Raw genomic sequence first — 16834 nt, forward strand, 5'->3', positions numbered from 1 at the left:
GGATATGATAGATAAAATCATGAGTGGTGTGGAGAAAGTGAATAAGGAAAAGTTATTTACTTGTTCCCATAATATAAGAACTAGAGGCCACCAAATGAAATTAATCAGTAGCAGGTTTAAAACAAATAAAAGGAAGTTCTTCTTCACTCAGCGCACAGTCAACCTGTGGAACTCCTTGCCTGAGGAGGTTATGAAGGCTAGGACTATAAGAGGGTTTAAAAGAGAACTGGATAAATTCATGGAGGTTAAGTCCATTAATGGCTGTTAGCTAGGATGGGTAAGGAATGGTGTCCCTAGCCTCTGTCAGAGGGTAGAGATGGATGGCAGGAGAGAGATCACTTGATCATTACCTGTTAGGTTCACTCCCTCTGGGGCAGCTGGCATTGGCCACTGTCGGTAGACAGTATACTGGGCTGGATGGACCTTTGGTCTGACCCAGTATGGCTATACTTATGTTCTTATATATGCACTTTGCATTGGATGGAGTTAGAGAGAGATATCTGTGGATGACCCCAGGTAAGACATACCTTTTGAAAATCCTTATTGTTCAGCTCGCACTGAATCCACCACTGTGATCTTTAATCTCACTAGATAAATCGCTGAAATCTGTGTGCAGTATGATATGCACCAATTCCATAGTTTTCTGGCTTTAGTGCATAAGGACTGGGATCTTGCTTCTCCTTGACGATTGATATAATATACCATTGTTCTGATGAGGTGGCACCTGATGTGGATGGAGAAGTGGTGGGAAGTGTATCAAATTGCTCTGAGCTCTCATATGTTGATATGGAAGATAGCCTCTTTAGGGATCCATCTTTCCCGAGTTCTGAGGTGTTGGGAGTGTATGCAGTGGCCAGCTCATGCCCCTTGCTCCCCGCTCCTCCTTGGGCCTGGTTCCAAGGGGCCAAGTGAGCCTTAAATGTGCTGGAGGGAGTGGAGACTTCGGATCACTTGGCCCCTGTCCCCAGCAGCCGGGCCCGGGCAGGGAGCAGAATCATCGAATCATAGAATATTAGGGTTGGAAGAGACCGCAGGAGGCTATCCAGTCCAATCCCCTGCTCAAAGCAGGACCAACACCCACTAAATCATCCCAGCCAGGGCTTTGTCAAGCCAGGCCTTAAAAAGCTCTAAGGATGGAAAAAAGAAAAGGAGTACTTGTGGCACCTTAGAGACTAACAAATTTATTTGAGCATAAGCTTTCGTGAGCTAAAGCTCACTTCATCGGATGCATTCAGTGGAAAATACAGTGGGGAGATTCATATACACAGAGCTCCCCACTGTATTTTCCACTGAATGCATCCAATGAAGTGAGCTGTAGCTCACGAAAGCTTATGCTCAAATAAATTTGTTAGTCTCTAAGGTGCCACAAGTACTCCTTTTCTTTTTGCGAATACAGACTAACACAGCTGCTACTCTGAAACCTCTAAGGATGGAGATTCCACCACCTCCCTATGTAACCCATTCCAGTGCTTCACCACCCTCCTAGTGAAATAGTGTTTCCTAATATCCAACCTAGACCTCGCCCACTGCAACTTGAGACCATTGCTCCTTGTTCAGTCATCTGCCACCACTGAGAACAGCCTACCTCCATCCTCTTTGGAACCCCCCTTCAGGTAGTTGAAGGCTGCTATCAAATCTCCCCTCACTCTTCTCTTCTGTAGACTAAATAACCCTGGTTCCCTCAGCCTCTCCTCGTAAGTCATGTGCCCCAGCCCCCTAATCATTTTTGTTGCCCTCCATTGGACACTCTCCAATTTGTCCACATCCCTCGTGTAGTAGGGGGACCAAAACTGGACACAATACTCCAGGTGTGGCCTCACCAGTGCCAAGTACAGGGGAAATAATCACTTCCCTCGATCTGCTGGCAATGTCCCTATTAATGCAGCCCAATATGCCGTCGGCCTTCTTGGCAACAAGGGCATACTGCTGACTCATATCCAGCTTCTTGTCCACTGTAATCCCCAGGTCCTTTTCTGCAGAACTGCCGCCTAGCCAGTCGGTCGGTCGGTCCCTAGCCTGTAGCGGTGCATGGGATTCTTCCTTCCTCAGTGCAGGACTCTGCACACGTCCTTATTGAACCTCATCAAATTTCTTTTGGCCCAAGCCTCCAATTTGTCTAGCTCACTCTGGACCCTATCCTTACCCTCCAGCGTATCTACCTCTCCCCCCCAGCTTAGTGTCATCTGCGAACTTGCTGAGGTTGCAATTAATCCCATCGTCCAGATCATTAATTAAGATGTTGAACAAAACCAGCCCCAGGACCAGCCCCTAAGGCACTCAGCTTGATACCGGCTGCCAACTAGACATGGAGCCATTGAGCCCAACAGTCTAGCCAGCTTTCTATCCACCTCTTAGTCCGTTCATCCAGTCCATACTTTTTTAACTTGCTGGCACGAATACTGTTAGAGACCATCAAAAGCTTTGCTAAAGTCAAGATACATCACGTCCACCGCTTTCCCCATACCCACAGTGCCAATTATCGCCCTCCCGCCCTTTTTTTTTTTTTAGGTATTTTGTCCAAAATTTATTGACGGTCAGATGGGTGAGGCTACAGGGACAGTATGAAAGTCATGTTCTCCCCTCACATTCTAGAGACGTGTTTAAAGCCTTCTGTTCACATCTTGACACTTAATGTTGCTCTGTGTCTGAATCCCATGCTCTTGAATCATCTGTATTTGTCTGTGCAGCCAACTGCACAGGTAGTCCCACCCATCTCAGACACACTTTAGTTTTGCTTTCGTCTGAAGGAGCATCCTTCTGTAAGCCTTGCCCTTCCTCCAGTGGGCTGGCAAAGCACAGTTGAGCAGCCAACACAAAAAACTACAGTCTGAGCATGGCTGAATACAGTGGTGATTTTATAGCAACCTGGACACTTCACGTCCATGAAATAGGAGTTTGGACTCTGAAGCAGATGCTTCTTCTTGTGTTTCCACTTCTCCTCCCCTCAGGGGAGGGATGCAGCAGGTCTTTCGCCGGAGGCATGTTCGCTTGGAGGTAGAAGGCAATCAGGTTGGTCACGCATGACTTGCCCTTGGTGAATCCATGTTGACTGTTCCTGATCACCTTTACCTCCAACTGCTTCAAAATGGATTTCTTGAGGACCTGTTCCATGATTTTGCCAGAAGCTGCCGCCTCCCCAGCCAGGCTCTCTCCGGAAGCTGCTATGCTGCACAGAGCAGCGACCCAGAGCGGCCAGCATGAGAAGCGGCTGGTCCCCACCTTCTCCACTCACCACCCAGGCCAGGCTGCCAGGGACTGGATCCAACCATCCTGGGGGACAGAGCCCTTCTCCCTCACCCCCGGCAGGCCAATCTTGGGAGGCACTTGACCCCACATCCTCCCCCCCCACCCCCCCTCCCACACGCATCCCCTCTGCCCACAATGGTAAATAGGTTGAGAACCACTGATTTATGCATTTGGTACTAGGGACAAAGCACAAGCTATAAAATATCAATATTTACAAAGCTGCATGAACAGCCAGTCAATAACGTTAACAAATCTAAAGCTAAATATACAACACAAAAGTTTATGTAGCCCAACGCACTTGTAAGCGCATTAATATCTGATCATAAGTAACAGTCATTACTTCATTTAGTTTCTAAAGTTTTCAGCTTGTTTTTTTTTTTTTTTTAAATCAGCATGTCAAATACTGGTTTACTATACAAATCAAGAATGTCCAAGTAGTTGGGAAAATTCTTGTATCTTAATTGCCCCCCTATTCCTACTACGAAATGACAGCCAGAAAAGTTTGTCATGGAATCACCACCAGCACCTTCCAGCTAAGGATCTCAAAGTGATTTACAAAGAGTAATAACTGAATTTCAAAAGAACCCTGGAAACAGTGGGTGCGCACATGCACATGTGCACGTAACAATGGTTTATCACTAGCATCAAAATAACTGGGGAAAAGCTGAAATACAGCATGAAAAGTTGACAATGAAATTTAGCAGAGTTATAAGATAGGGGGCTGGGAGGGAGAGTAAGAATAAGGAGTGGGAGTGGAGAATGCACTTCACATATGCAACATCACTTCATATATTTTACCAGAGGTTTGAAGGAGAGGTAGGCTGCACACATTGCACATGCTCAGCCCCCTGCCTTGTTCCCCTGAGCATCCTCCGTCCATGCAGCTATATTTCATATTTTATAAAGGGTATATACTAGTCCAGTGGCCAAATTCATGCTTTATAAATTGTGCAGCCTGGCATATTCAGTGAAGATTTTGTATAGTACATGCTGAAGAATAATCCGCAGCTCCCTTCTTCTAAAATGCACCTTCAACAATGGAATTAAATTTTAGAGATGGCTCTCTGAAAGCTAATCAATGAACCTGTAAAATGTTTCTGCCTCAGCACTTCAAAATCCACCTGCAAGATCTCCAGCCTCTACTTTAAAAAAAAAAAAAAAAATACAAGCTGGGGGTAGAGGGGTGGAGTAGTAAGGAGAACTACAGGATAAACTTTCATCAACCTTGCTGAAGCCTATCAATATACCTCATACGTTATTCAGAAACAGCAGAATCCATTGACATTCCTCTGGTTTTAGTGATTTAACATTTGGCTTAAATTAAGGATTCTACAGACTACTTCAGAAGAGAGAAATCCACTCATGGGCATCCGAACTGCCTCGGAACAATGGGTGCAAGAGACTGAATACGGATATACAGTCTGTGATTTAAAAACCTGGAACCAGGACCAGGCTTACAGAGATTGCCAGAGTTCAGTTCAACTTACAGTCCTCAGGAAGTCTGTGTATATTGTACTAGAGTACTAGGGATCTGAATCTGGTTAACTGTGATTGTGTGACTGGAAATTGCCTATGAAATTGCCATACACTAGCCAGATGATGAGACGGAATGAACTGACAGCCCTACTTCCCCCTTTAAGGCTGTCAAAAGAAACCTAGCTAGATAACTTGGGCCTGCTCTACACACATTTTTTGTACTGGTACCACCTCCCACCCCCATCTCCGTATGGATGAGGTTACTGTTGGTAAAAAGGTACCTTATACCAGTATAGCTATTCCTGTGCAGGACTGGCCTGTACCAGTATACAGCACCTTTATACTGGTCTAACTGCATCCACAATAAAGGAATTGTACTGGCATAACTATAATGGTATATTATTTGCTATTCTTCTTGTGTGGAGACAAATGCTTGCTTTACTATTTCCATCATCACAGAGCCCTCAGTAGGAGTGTTACATCACTTGTGGCTTGTTCAGAATGTAGCCATGATTCAACAGAGGTCCACAAGACAGCAAAACCCTAGACAGCGAAAAAAATTCCCCCTTCTCTTGTCCTTATTTCTAGCTGGAGCCAAATTAATTCAAATTGCACAACGCAGTGTCTACACTAGCCCCATGTTGACGCGTAGATGTCGACACAAGCGCTACGCTTCTCGCGGAGGTGGAGTACAGAAGTTGACTTTACAAGCCCTTTAGGTCCATGGAAGGGACTCAGTAGTGTAGACACACACATGATTAACTCAACCTAATACGGCTTATGTTCAACTAACTATGTAGTGTAGACCAGGCCTAAGCCTACTTAACTGGGTTGGTATAGTATAAATACTGAAAAGGAGGTGGGGGGACGAAGCTAAATTAATCAGAGTCTGTCTGAGCTTGAAATTACTTTTGTGAGGTCCAACACTGTCAAGCAAAGAAAAAAACAGCAAAGAAAAACCCGTGGATGGCCTGTATCAACTGACTCAGGCTCGTGGAGCTCAGGCTGCGGGGCTGTTTCATTCCTGTGTAGACTTCCAGACTCTGGGACCCTCCCTACTTGCTATGTCCTATAGCCTGGGCTCCAGCCTGAGCCCAGAAATCTACAATGCAATAAAACACTCCCGCAACTCAAGCCCCACATGCCCAAGTCAGCACAAACCAGACACACGTGTCTAGTTGCGGTATAGACATACTCGGGGGACCTGCTTTCATAGTCCATAGCAAGTAAGCTGGCAGTACGGCCAAATGCTTACAGGACAGCAACTATGCACAAAATCTTTTCCATTAGTTCTAAAAATTTTTCCCTGATTTTCTCCATGACAATATTTTATATGTAAGCAGGCCTGGGCTTATCAGTACTCATCAATGATAGATGATTCACACAATGATAAAACATAGCACTTCAAAATAACTACCCCATTACTTTTTCCAAATATGAACAGAATGCTTTAAGTCAAAGATGCATAAATAGTCTTCACTGAAGACATTTCTCACTTCTATTTTTTTATATATTACTGGTCAAAGCAAAATCAACATTCAAGACCATAGTATTTTAGAGTTTTTATTGTCTGGGTAAATGATGCACATAGAATATATATACACCATTTACCCAGACAATAAAAACTCTGAAATACTATGATCTTGAACGTTGATTTTGCTTTGACCGGTAATAAAGCCTTGTAATACTACTTGGAAAATAAACTTCTGCAGATTTACTGTAAATAATTTTTAAAACTTTACATATGCACCTCAAAATACCCAGAGAAAAGAACATTTTAGAATATGCATACAAAATATAATTTAACTCAGTCATTTAAAAAAATTACGCAAGTGCAAAAAAAAAGCAGTAAACTTAATCTACAGAAGTTATAATGGAAATGTTGACAGCACAATATTACAACATCAGTGGATGAGGGGACAAACCTCAGGTTCCATTATAACATGGATCTAATTCCTGTTAGATATGTAGATTTGCTATAGCTAACTTCTATTAAAAGAATTAGATCCATGTTATAATGGAACCCGAGGTTTGTCCCCTCAAGACTAACTGCTGGCAACTATTTTATCGACATGGATAATGAACTACAAAATGATCAAGATATCACAAATTTTCAAAGAGAAAAAATTACTTGTAATTCTTGTTTGGTGAAGAAGGTATTTCATTGAGATATAATAAATTAACACTGATGAAGAAGTTAGGAGTGAATGCCAAAGAATTGGGGGTGCCTGCTGCAGAATTTGGTCCCATTTTGTTGTGCTGTACTTAGGACCTGCTCATTGATTTTTCTCAAAAGCATATTGCATTGATTAAGATTAATAACTGATTAGACAAAGGCCAGAACTTCTACAATCTCCTATAAGATGCAAGAAAAAGACCATAACACAATAAGAACAAAGGGTATGAATGAATAGGTCTTTTATATGACAATTGTGAACTTCATGTTCCTTAAATGAAAGTGGGTAGAATCCCTGGCACACATCAGCATGAAGGTACATTAGAGTCAATCAAAAAAAACTGCACTTTGGCTTGTTTTGTTTACTTTATTTATAATGTATAAATCGAAGTGAAAATGAACACAAAATCTCAACTCTAATCCAGAAAAATATATCAAGACAGACACAGAATCAGCTCCTGCCCCACAGCAGATATGGGGATATTTCAGAATGTTGCTTGTCATGAATCAAGCTTTGAACTGATGGCTCACTGAATTGCTGAATAGACTTCACTCTCAGTCTTTATAAAAGGGACGACTCATGCCAACAAGGTTACCTGGGATTTAAATAATCTGATAGAAGATTTTCATAGTTGGTGAAATTAAGGGCAGTTGAATGCATAGTTTATATGGTCAAAACATTTTTAAAAAGCCTAACCAACTAGATGAGTACATACTTCATTGAGTAACCATATTTTCATCCTTGGGTGTTCCATCCGATTCACTCCATTTTTGTCTATGTACCCCATTTGTGTCATGACAAATTAAGATTTTACACTTTTCTGGGAAGCAGCTGTCTTTACTTGCTTTGTGAGCTGTTTACAGTGCTTCTGGGATGCTCAGCTAATAACAACAACAACAACAAAACAAGTAATAACACACCTGATGTCTAATTGGTGACGCCTCATCTGGAGTACTGTGTCCAGTTTTGGGCCCCACACTGCAAGAAGGATGTGGATAAATTGGAGAGAATCCAGCGAAGGGCAACAAAAATGATTAGGGGTCTAGAACACATGACTTATGAGGAGAGGCTGAGGGAGCTGGGATTGTTTAGCCTGCAGAAGAGAAGAATGAGGAGGGATTTGATAGCCTCTTTCAACTACCTGAAAGGGGGTTCCAAAGAGGATGGCTCTAGACTGTTCTCAATGGTAGCAGATGACAGAACAAGGAGTAATGGTCTCAAGTTGCAGTGGGGGAGGTTTAGATTGGATATTAGGAAAAACTTTTTCACTAAGAGGGTGGTGAAACACTGGAATGCGTTACCTAGGGAGGCGGTAGAATCTCCTTCCTTAGAGGTTTTTAAGGTCAGGCTTGACAAAGCCCTGGCTGGGATGATTTAACTGGGAATTGGTCCTGCTTCGAGCGGGGGGTTGGACTAGATGACCTTCAGGGGTCCCTTCCAACCCTGATATTCTATGATTCTATGATAATGTATTGTTCCCAAAGAGTTAATGCCTCCATGCAATGGAGTTAGAAAATGAACTCATCCTAGCTTGCTCACACATTAAGTTGCTGTTGTATTATCATTTACTACTTGAACTAACAACACTCAGTGGTTGAAAGGCCCAGCGTATCACTCAAAGCACCAGTACCTTTACTGAAAGTTTTGCACCTATAGACTCTGAACAGAATATTACTAGAGTTTGCTTCTCATGGTGTACATGTAAGTTTCAACTTCCACACACAGCCATCAGCTTACTTTCACATTCTGATATTTAATATGAAATCCCAATAGAAATGTTTTAGCCTGAACTCTACAATCCTTTCCCACTACTTCAAGTTAACTACAGTACTTTCTACCAATCTATATATCTACCTGCATTACTCAACTTATTAGATTCTAGGGTTGAGATCATCAAGCAAGGCACAGTGAAGGACTACATTAAATAAAATTATGTAATTACTTGCTTGAAATTGTATGCATCTGCCTCCTGTTAGTTCCTTTTACTTTAATTAAGGTAATTATTTCAAAGTATTAGCACAGGAAAGTTTTGTGTTTGATGTGGAAAAAAGTGGGTTTGGAGAATGGATATGAAGGAGAAACTGTTTGACACAGAGGATCAGAGAGAATATTCCAGTTATATAAGGCAGCATTGGAGAAGGGCAGAAGAACCATATGGAGAAGAAACATGAAATGTAGAGTACATGGTACAGCATAAGACTTAAGGAGGAGAGTAACAGGAGATAAATGATTAGAGGTACTATAGGCAGGGAAAGAACTGTGCAGCACTCATAGCCAAGAAAGTACATTATTGATCTACTTTATTATGCAGAGTTTAGGAAAAGAGGACTCAGAAATAAATGTTCTAGCTAGCATAACATATTTTTATATTTAGTAACAGCTGCAACAGCAGGAACGGATACTTCATAACATTAGCACTCGATTGTTTATTTTGTTTCTAGATAAATTGGCTTTGTGCACACAAAAGAAAAGAACATGGTCATAAAGACCAATAATTCAGTTCCCTAATTTAACTATATTTAAAACTTCCTATACAGTGGGGGATGAGGGAAGTCCACTGAATGCATACGATGAAGTGAGCTGTAGCTCACAAAAGCTTATGCTCAAATAAATGTGTTAGTCTCTAAGGTGCCACAAGTACTCCTTTTCTTTATGGTGTAACTGAATACTTAATTTATGCATGTAATTACCCCAAATGGGTACACAAATTAGGTATTTGCATATACAAATTACCAAATAAAGGACAACTGGAGTAGTGGATGACCCACATTATGTGTCTTCCCCACTGATACTAAATGCAACAGCAGCTTTGCTAATTAAACTTGAAGTCCTTCACAGACTGTTCCTGCCTTAGCTATCATTTCTAATACAGTACCAAGACAATGACCTCAACCTTCATTCCGCAAATTATTCCATTCCTCCACAATTTTTTTTAAAAAGTTTTCCAGCAGGCACCTTTGCATTTTTCCCATGCCATCTCTCGTTCATGGGAGCACCTTTCTATAAATATCCAAAATCACCTCATTGTCCTCTCTCAAATCTTTCTCATATGTGAAGGCTACAAAAAGGCCCCAAGAAAACAACAAACAATACTTAGGCAGCTGGAATGCTACCACACTTTATCATGCTGATCAATTATCATTTCATTATTTCTGTGTGCTCCCCAGGTCTACTTATTGTTTCTGCCTGCTGCCTATAGTCTTCCATTGGATTGTTAGCTCTTCTGGGGCAGAGATTGTCTATTTTATTAGATATTTATCTAGTATCTGGCACAATGGGGACCTGGCCTGCAGGATTAGCACAACAAAAGTAATTAAATAAGAGCCATAATCTATCCCCAGCCTTCATACAAGCTTCCCATTGTCATCAGCAGGACACCCACTTTGTAATGCCAACCTAGTCAAAGGTCCAAAGTTTTGTAGGGCTGGTCCACAGATAAAGACTGTTTCTTCTGAATTGCTGGCCCTTGTGCTTCTTTTTAGGTTCATAATCTGCATGGTCCAATGAAGAAAAGATGCTCTAGTTTCAGTAATGTTAACAATTTAGGGTAAAGCAAGGAAACTAGAAACCAATAATTATAAAATTCTTCTCTGAGTAATGTTTTTCAAATTGCAAAATGGAATAGAATGAACGAATAGGTGAATGAATGATATCTATTTTCAGGTTTGGCATATTATGTTTCACAAAGTTTTAGGCTAATTTAAATATATTAGGTCTGAAAATGTACAGTAATCCCACGACAGCAAGATATCTGCCAAATTAAACTTGCATTGCAGATCAGGGAAAGGTTGGAACTGGCAAAACAACAGAACGTTTGTCAGTACACTAGGGTACACATTTTAATTTACAATTCATTCATGACTGGTATTGGTGGAGGGGTTTGGTTGTGGGGAAATCAGGTTTTACTTACTCAGTCAACTGTTATCCTATGACAGGCAGCAAAATACGAAGCAAGAAACGAAACAGCAAAAATGCCCATTTTTCCAAAAGCAGTACCTTCAGTTGAAATAAGCATAAGTAGAGAATGAGAGCACTGCTTATAATCACATTATGTAGAACAGGAAGAACAGCTATTCCATGACTTGCAAAGAAAGCAGAAACCTTGCAATCATAACTTGAAAATTTATCTCAATTTACCTGAAATTTTATTTCTTCTAATGGGAAAGTCCATAGATGATTACAATGGACCTTCCTGCTCTGCTCTTCCTGGAGGCAGAACCAGACCTGTAAGTCAAGACAGGCTGAAAGTGGCCACACCCCTAAAGACCTAGCCAGTTTGAGATACTTCTAAAACTGCTCTGAAGAGCTACTTCCCCCTAGGCATTAAACAAGTAATTAAGCATAGCAAGAAAAACATACGAACATTTCCTTCCCAACAGACAACTTCAAATTCCATCCCTAACACCAGTGGACAAATCTCATGGACAAAACGGGGGCGGGGGAGATATAAAAACATAAAGGCTAACCTCGGAGCATTAAAACTTGTGCTGGTAGGGATGGATCTATGCACTTTCTCGCCAGAAGAAAAGACGACATTTTAGGGTAAGCTAAGATAAATTTTTGTATTCTTCCTTGCATGGAAAGTTCACAAATCCATTACAATGGGAATGCCAATAGCAATACATAACCAGAAAGAGAAAGAAAGAATGAATAACTATAAACAACATGAAGGAGATACATCTTCTATTTTCAATAGTTAAAGGGAGAGCACAGCAGACAGAACCTTCCTTGCAAAAAACAGGGACTCATGAGGCCCACACATTTAAATTTGTAAAACTCAGTGAAGGGATGGAAAGATAATTACACAGCAACCCTAAAAAAAATGTTTTTATATAGGCTTGAAAGGATTTGACTTCTATCAGTAAATGTCAATTTCACTGTACATACAAACGCACAAAAAATATTTCCATCGATTACAACTGAGATTTACAGATAGGCAAAGTAAAAATGCTGCCTGAAAACTTATTAGAGTTTGATTTAAGGCTATTTAATTCGTATATTTTGTCACATAATGTTGACAATCTGTGTTCAATGGTTATAAATAGGGCTGTCGATTAATCACAGTTAACTCACGCACTTAACTCAAAAAAATTAACTGCAATTAAAAAAATTAATTGTGATTAATCGCACTGCAAAACAATAGAATACCAATTGAAATTTATTAAATATTCTGGATGTTTTTCAACATTTTCAAATATATTGATTTCTATTACAGCACAGAATACAAAGTGTACAGTGCTCACTTTATATTATTTTATTACAAATATTTGCACTGTAAATATAATAAAAAATAGTATTTTTCAGTTCACCTCATACAAGTACTGTAGTGCAATCTCTATTGTGAAAGTGTAACTTACAAATGTAGATTTTTTTTGTTATGTAACTGCACTCAAAAACAAAACAATGTAAAACTTTAGAGACTACAAGTCCACTCAGTCCTACTTCTTGTTCAGCCAATCGCTAAGACAAACAAATTTGTTTACATTTACAGGAGATACTGCTGCCTGCCTCTTATTTACAACGTCACCTGAAAGAGAGAACAGGCATTCGCACGGTACTTTGGTAGCCGGTGTTGCAAGGTATTTATGTGCCAGATATGCTAAACATTTAAATGCCCTTCATGCTTCAGCCACCATTCCAAAGGACATGCTTCCATGCTGCTGATATTCATTAAAAAAATAGTGAGTTAATTAAATTTGTGACTGAACTCCTTGGGGGAGAATTTCATGTCCCCTGCTCTGCTTTACTCGCATTCTGCCATATATTACATGTCACAGATGATGACCCAGCACATGTTGTTCGATTTACAAACACTGTCACTGCAGATTTGACAAAATGCAAAAAAGGTACCAATGTGAGATTTCTAAAAATAGCTACAGCACTCAACCCAAGGTTTAAGAATCTGAAGTGCCATCCAAAATCTGAGAGGGATGTGGCATGGAGCATGCTTTCAGAAGTCTTAAAAGAGCAACATTCAGATGTGGAAAGTACAGAATCCAAACCACCAAAACAGAAAATCAACCTTCTGCTGGTGGCATCTGACTCAGATGATGAAAATGAACATGCATCGGTCCGCTCTGCTTTGGATCATTATTGAGCAGAACCAGCCATCAGCATGGATGCATATCCTCTGGGATGGTGGTTGAAGCATGAAGGGACATAAGAATCTTTAGCGCATCTGGCACGTAAATATCTTGCTACGCTGGTTACAACAGTGCCATGAGAATGCCTGTTCTCACTTTCAGATGACATTGTAAACAAGAAGCAGGCTGCATTATCTCCTAAAAATGTAAACAAACTTGTTTGTCTGAGTGATTGGCTGAAGTAGGACGGAGTGGACTTGTAGGCTCTTGTTTTATTTTTGAATGCAGGGGTTTTTTTTTTACATAATTCAACAATTTGTAAGTTTAACTTTCCTGATAACGAGACTGCACTACAGTACTTATATTAGGTGAATTGGAAATATTATTTCTTTTGTTTTTTACAGTGCAAATATTTGTAATAAAAAATAAATATAAAGTGAGCACTGTACACTTTGTATTGTGTTGTAATTGAAATCAATATATTTGAAAATGTAGAAAACATCCAAAAATATTTAAATAAATGATATTCTGTTATTGTTTAACAGCACGATTAATCGCGATTAATTCTTTTTTATCACTTGACAGCCCTAGTTATAAAGCTTTAGTTTTTTTATCCTAAACATCTGTCAATTTCAGTCTGACCTCACACACACAATGTGTGTGCAACTGTGAACATTAACATTGCTAAAAATTAAAAAGAAAACATCAATATTATCCCACCAAATGATAAAAAAATTAAAAGTTCTGTCAAGCCTATTTATATGTTGCATATGATCCTGTAGGCCAGGAGGTTGCTAAGAGTGAGTGATCACACAACATTCCAAAAGGAAAAAAGGCTTCTGCTATGGTAAAATTCTGCCATGACCATTTTAGCCATCTAATAAATGAACCCTTGGCTTTATTTATTTATTGGGCAAAGGATGCTTGTTTGATTATAGAACAAATGACAAATGGAGCTAGAGATTTTCTGAACTGCTGAGTTTATTCAATATTCATTTCTGCCCCCCCCCTTTTTTTTTTGTAAGTACCACGCATAAAGAGGAGACATGGATGTGAACTTGTCCCATCATCTTGAACTCTGCATCTTTTTGGCTGTTTAATCTCTGAAGGGCCAGAGACTTTAAACTGAAGGCAGAGGTTCCCCAGAAGCTGCCTCCTGGGTCTGCCCTGAAAGACACTTTGAATAGACAGATCACTCTGTCACTCTTAGGATCTAAATGGTAATTTATTAGTGTGTGCATGTTTGCTTGATTTAACCTGTAAGTAACTCTCTTATTCCTTTTGCCTGGTTAGTTTATTACAGGATTGGCTACAGGCGTTGTCTTTGGTGTAGGATCTAGAGTACATTGATCTGGGGTAAATGATTGGTCTCTTGGGACTGGAAGCAACCTGATATGGTGTGATTTTTGATGGAAGTGAGCATTTATCACTAAGTCCAGTTTGTCTGGGTGGCAAGATAGAGAGAGTTTAAGGGGACTGTCTGACTCCATGGTAAGACTGTTATTGTGGTCCATGAGTTCTCATTTGTTACTGACTTGGTGAAATCTAATTAATGAACCGCCGGTTTGGGGTGTCTGCCGATGTAGGCACTCAAAGTCGTGAGCCATTCCAGTCAGCGTGACACTAGTACCTCCTTGGTTTTTTTTATATAAAAGTCATTGCTAAAGTATTGTCAAGACCTGAGAACTACGTTTTGAGTAATCAGGATTATGTAGAAGAATCAGATATGCCCTAACAGTCCTAAAGTCAAGCCAACTAAAAATGCAGGAACTTTGTCTGTTATACTTCACCAACTTGGGTGAAGTTGGTCCCTGAACAAGTTCTCCAGCCGATGAAACTGGTATTGATGGTCACCACCAACCCTCTGATATTTTGACATCTTGTGGTATTCCAATTATCTACTTTCTTGTAGCTAAAACGAGAAAGATTGCAATACTCCTTTCAGCATTGGGACTAGACAAGATAGGTATGAATGGTCCTGTGGGTTCAAATAAAAAAAGGAAATTTCTGCAGAGGATGCATGTGGAATTTCACCCATGGAACCACATTAATAGTAATATTGCTCTCCTGAATAGCAGTGTCAGAGCCCTGGCAAATGGGACTAAAGAACTGAATCTACTGTAGCCACCAGCTTCTGAAACCTGTCCTCTGGTAGAAAAACTCTCAAAACTGGTAACTACAATGACCCCCTCATGTAATACAGAGTCACTTGTTTCCTGGTGGGATTGAAAAATCAATATCCAGAATCATATAATTCTTATTTAGATGAGACAGGAAAAGACTATATCTAAAAACATATTTCAATATTTCAATACATCCATTTTGTACCCTCCAAAATAATCCCATGCAAAAGAAATAAGCTAATTCAAAAAGTATTCATAAAGTCAAGGAGTAAATAAATCACCTCACACTAAAAAAAGGTTTGCTGTTGGTGTGGAGTAAAAAACTATCAATGCCTAGTTTGAACATCTTAAAGTTACACAGCTTCATAATGTACCTTAATAGCTAAAACACAAGACAAATACTGGATTTAAAGAGATGGCAACTACAAATATAGAATCTACAAGATCTTATTTAGCTCAAAAAGCAAGACACATCACAGGCAACTTTTGAGCATTTGCCTAAAAACCTTTTTCATAATGAAAATCAAAAGAAACCTACGAAATGGAGAGGAGACATGGCACCATTTTTCCACGGGACTCAGCTGTCTTTATGCTAAAAGGGTCTAGCTCTTAAAAGGTCCTCTACACAGATCTGGACACAAGGGAACCAGCCAAAGCTCCTCAACTGATGTAACTACATAGTGATAGTAGAACCACAGACAGAGCTGTGTGCAATGTAACATATACTGTCAATGCATGTCTTGTTGCCCTGTTCTTTCACAGAGACAAACAACTTTTAGGCTTCTGGAGCTGATGAAGAATAAGCAGCATATTACACATAGACTCCGCCAAAATGAAGTACCAAAATGAAGTAATATTTTGGCATCATTGACTAGTAATCAGTGACTTTGAGCTATAATACTAACAGATTTTCCATTCAATAAAATGTAGCTTCTTCATTTCTTTTTCCTGAAGTATAAATAGGAAGCCTCTGTCGTGCCTGGTTTTCTGTCACAGAATAGGCAAAACCAGGCATTTAGGAGCAGGACGCTGGGGAAAGAGCTGAACTTTCATGCAAGCACCTAATAAAGCTTCACCTTTAAAGTTAGAAATTCAGGTGTAGTTTAACCTAGATGTGAAGAAGAGTGTAGTAAGGTGGAATGGCCTCTCTCCAAACTGGAGTGTGAGAGACCACTACAGTCCCCTGGGTGGGCGGAGCCAAATCCACCCCCAACCCCCTCATCGGAAGTATTAGGGCGGGACAGGAAGTAGAATAGGAGAGCGCTGGAGATCAGTTGCTGCTGAGCCACAGGAGAGAGTGGACATCTCTTCTAGGGAGCAGATGCCTCTGTGAGAGCCCAACCCAGCCCCAGAGTTGACTGGCACCTTGCCATCAGGGGAGGCAGACAAGGACCCTGAGGAGCTGCTGGCATGACCAGTGGCCAAAGACCTGGAGGAGACAGGGGATCTTTGGACCACTGGACTTTACACACAGACTGAGGTAGGAAGTAGCCCATGGGGATCAGACTCTAGTCCGGTTCTGCTGCCAGAGTGAGAGTCAGCATGTTGTGGCTGGAATCCCGCTGACCCAGTGGCAGATCACTCTGCCTCTGTTAGGGGCCCTGGACTGGGACGCTGTGGAGTCAGGTGGGACCGTGTCCCCCTACCCCCTGCCACTCCACCCCTGGGGCGGCAGCCTCCCCTCCATAGGCCAGGAGGCCTGTGTTGGCGCTCACCCCCTGCCTAAGCC

The 16834-nt window shown here is 40.8% G+C and overlaps 1 protein-coding gene and 1 pseudogene across 9 annotated transcripts in view; both read right to left on the reverse strand.

The window, feature by feature from the left end:
- Positions 1-16834, reverse strand: part of FBXW7 (F-box and WD repeat domain containing 7) — a 283622-nt gene that overhangs the window by 163005 nt on the left and 103783 nt on the right. The window lies entirely within an intron of this gene.
- On the reverse strand, positions 2523-2989 carry LOC140909968 (small ribosomal subunit protein eS27 pseudogene; annotated as a pseudogene).

Source organism: Lepidochelys kempii, chromosome 4 (assembly GCF_965140285.1).
Source record: "Lepidochelys kempii isolate rLepKem1 chromosome 4, rLepKem1.hap1, whole genome shotgun sequence".
In the NCBI taxonomy this organism is placed as follows: Eukaryota; Metazoa; Chordata; order Testudines; family Cheloniidae; genus Lepidochelys; species Lepidochelys kempii.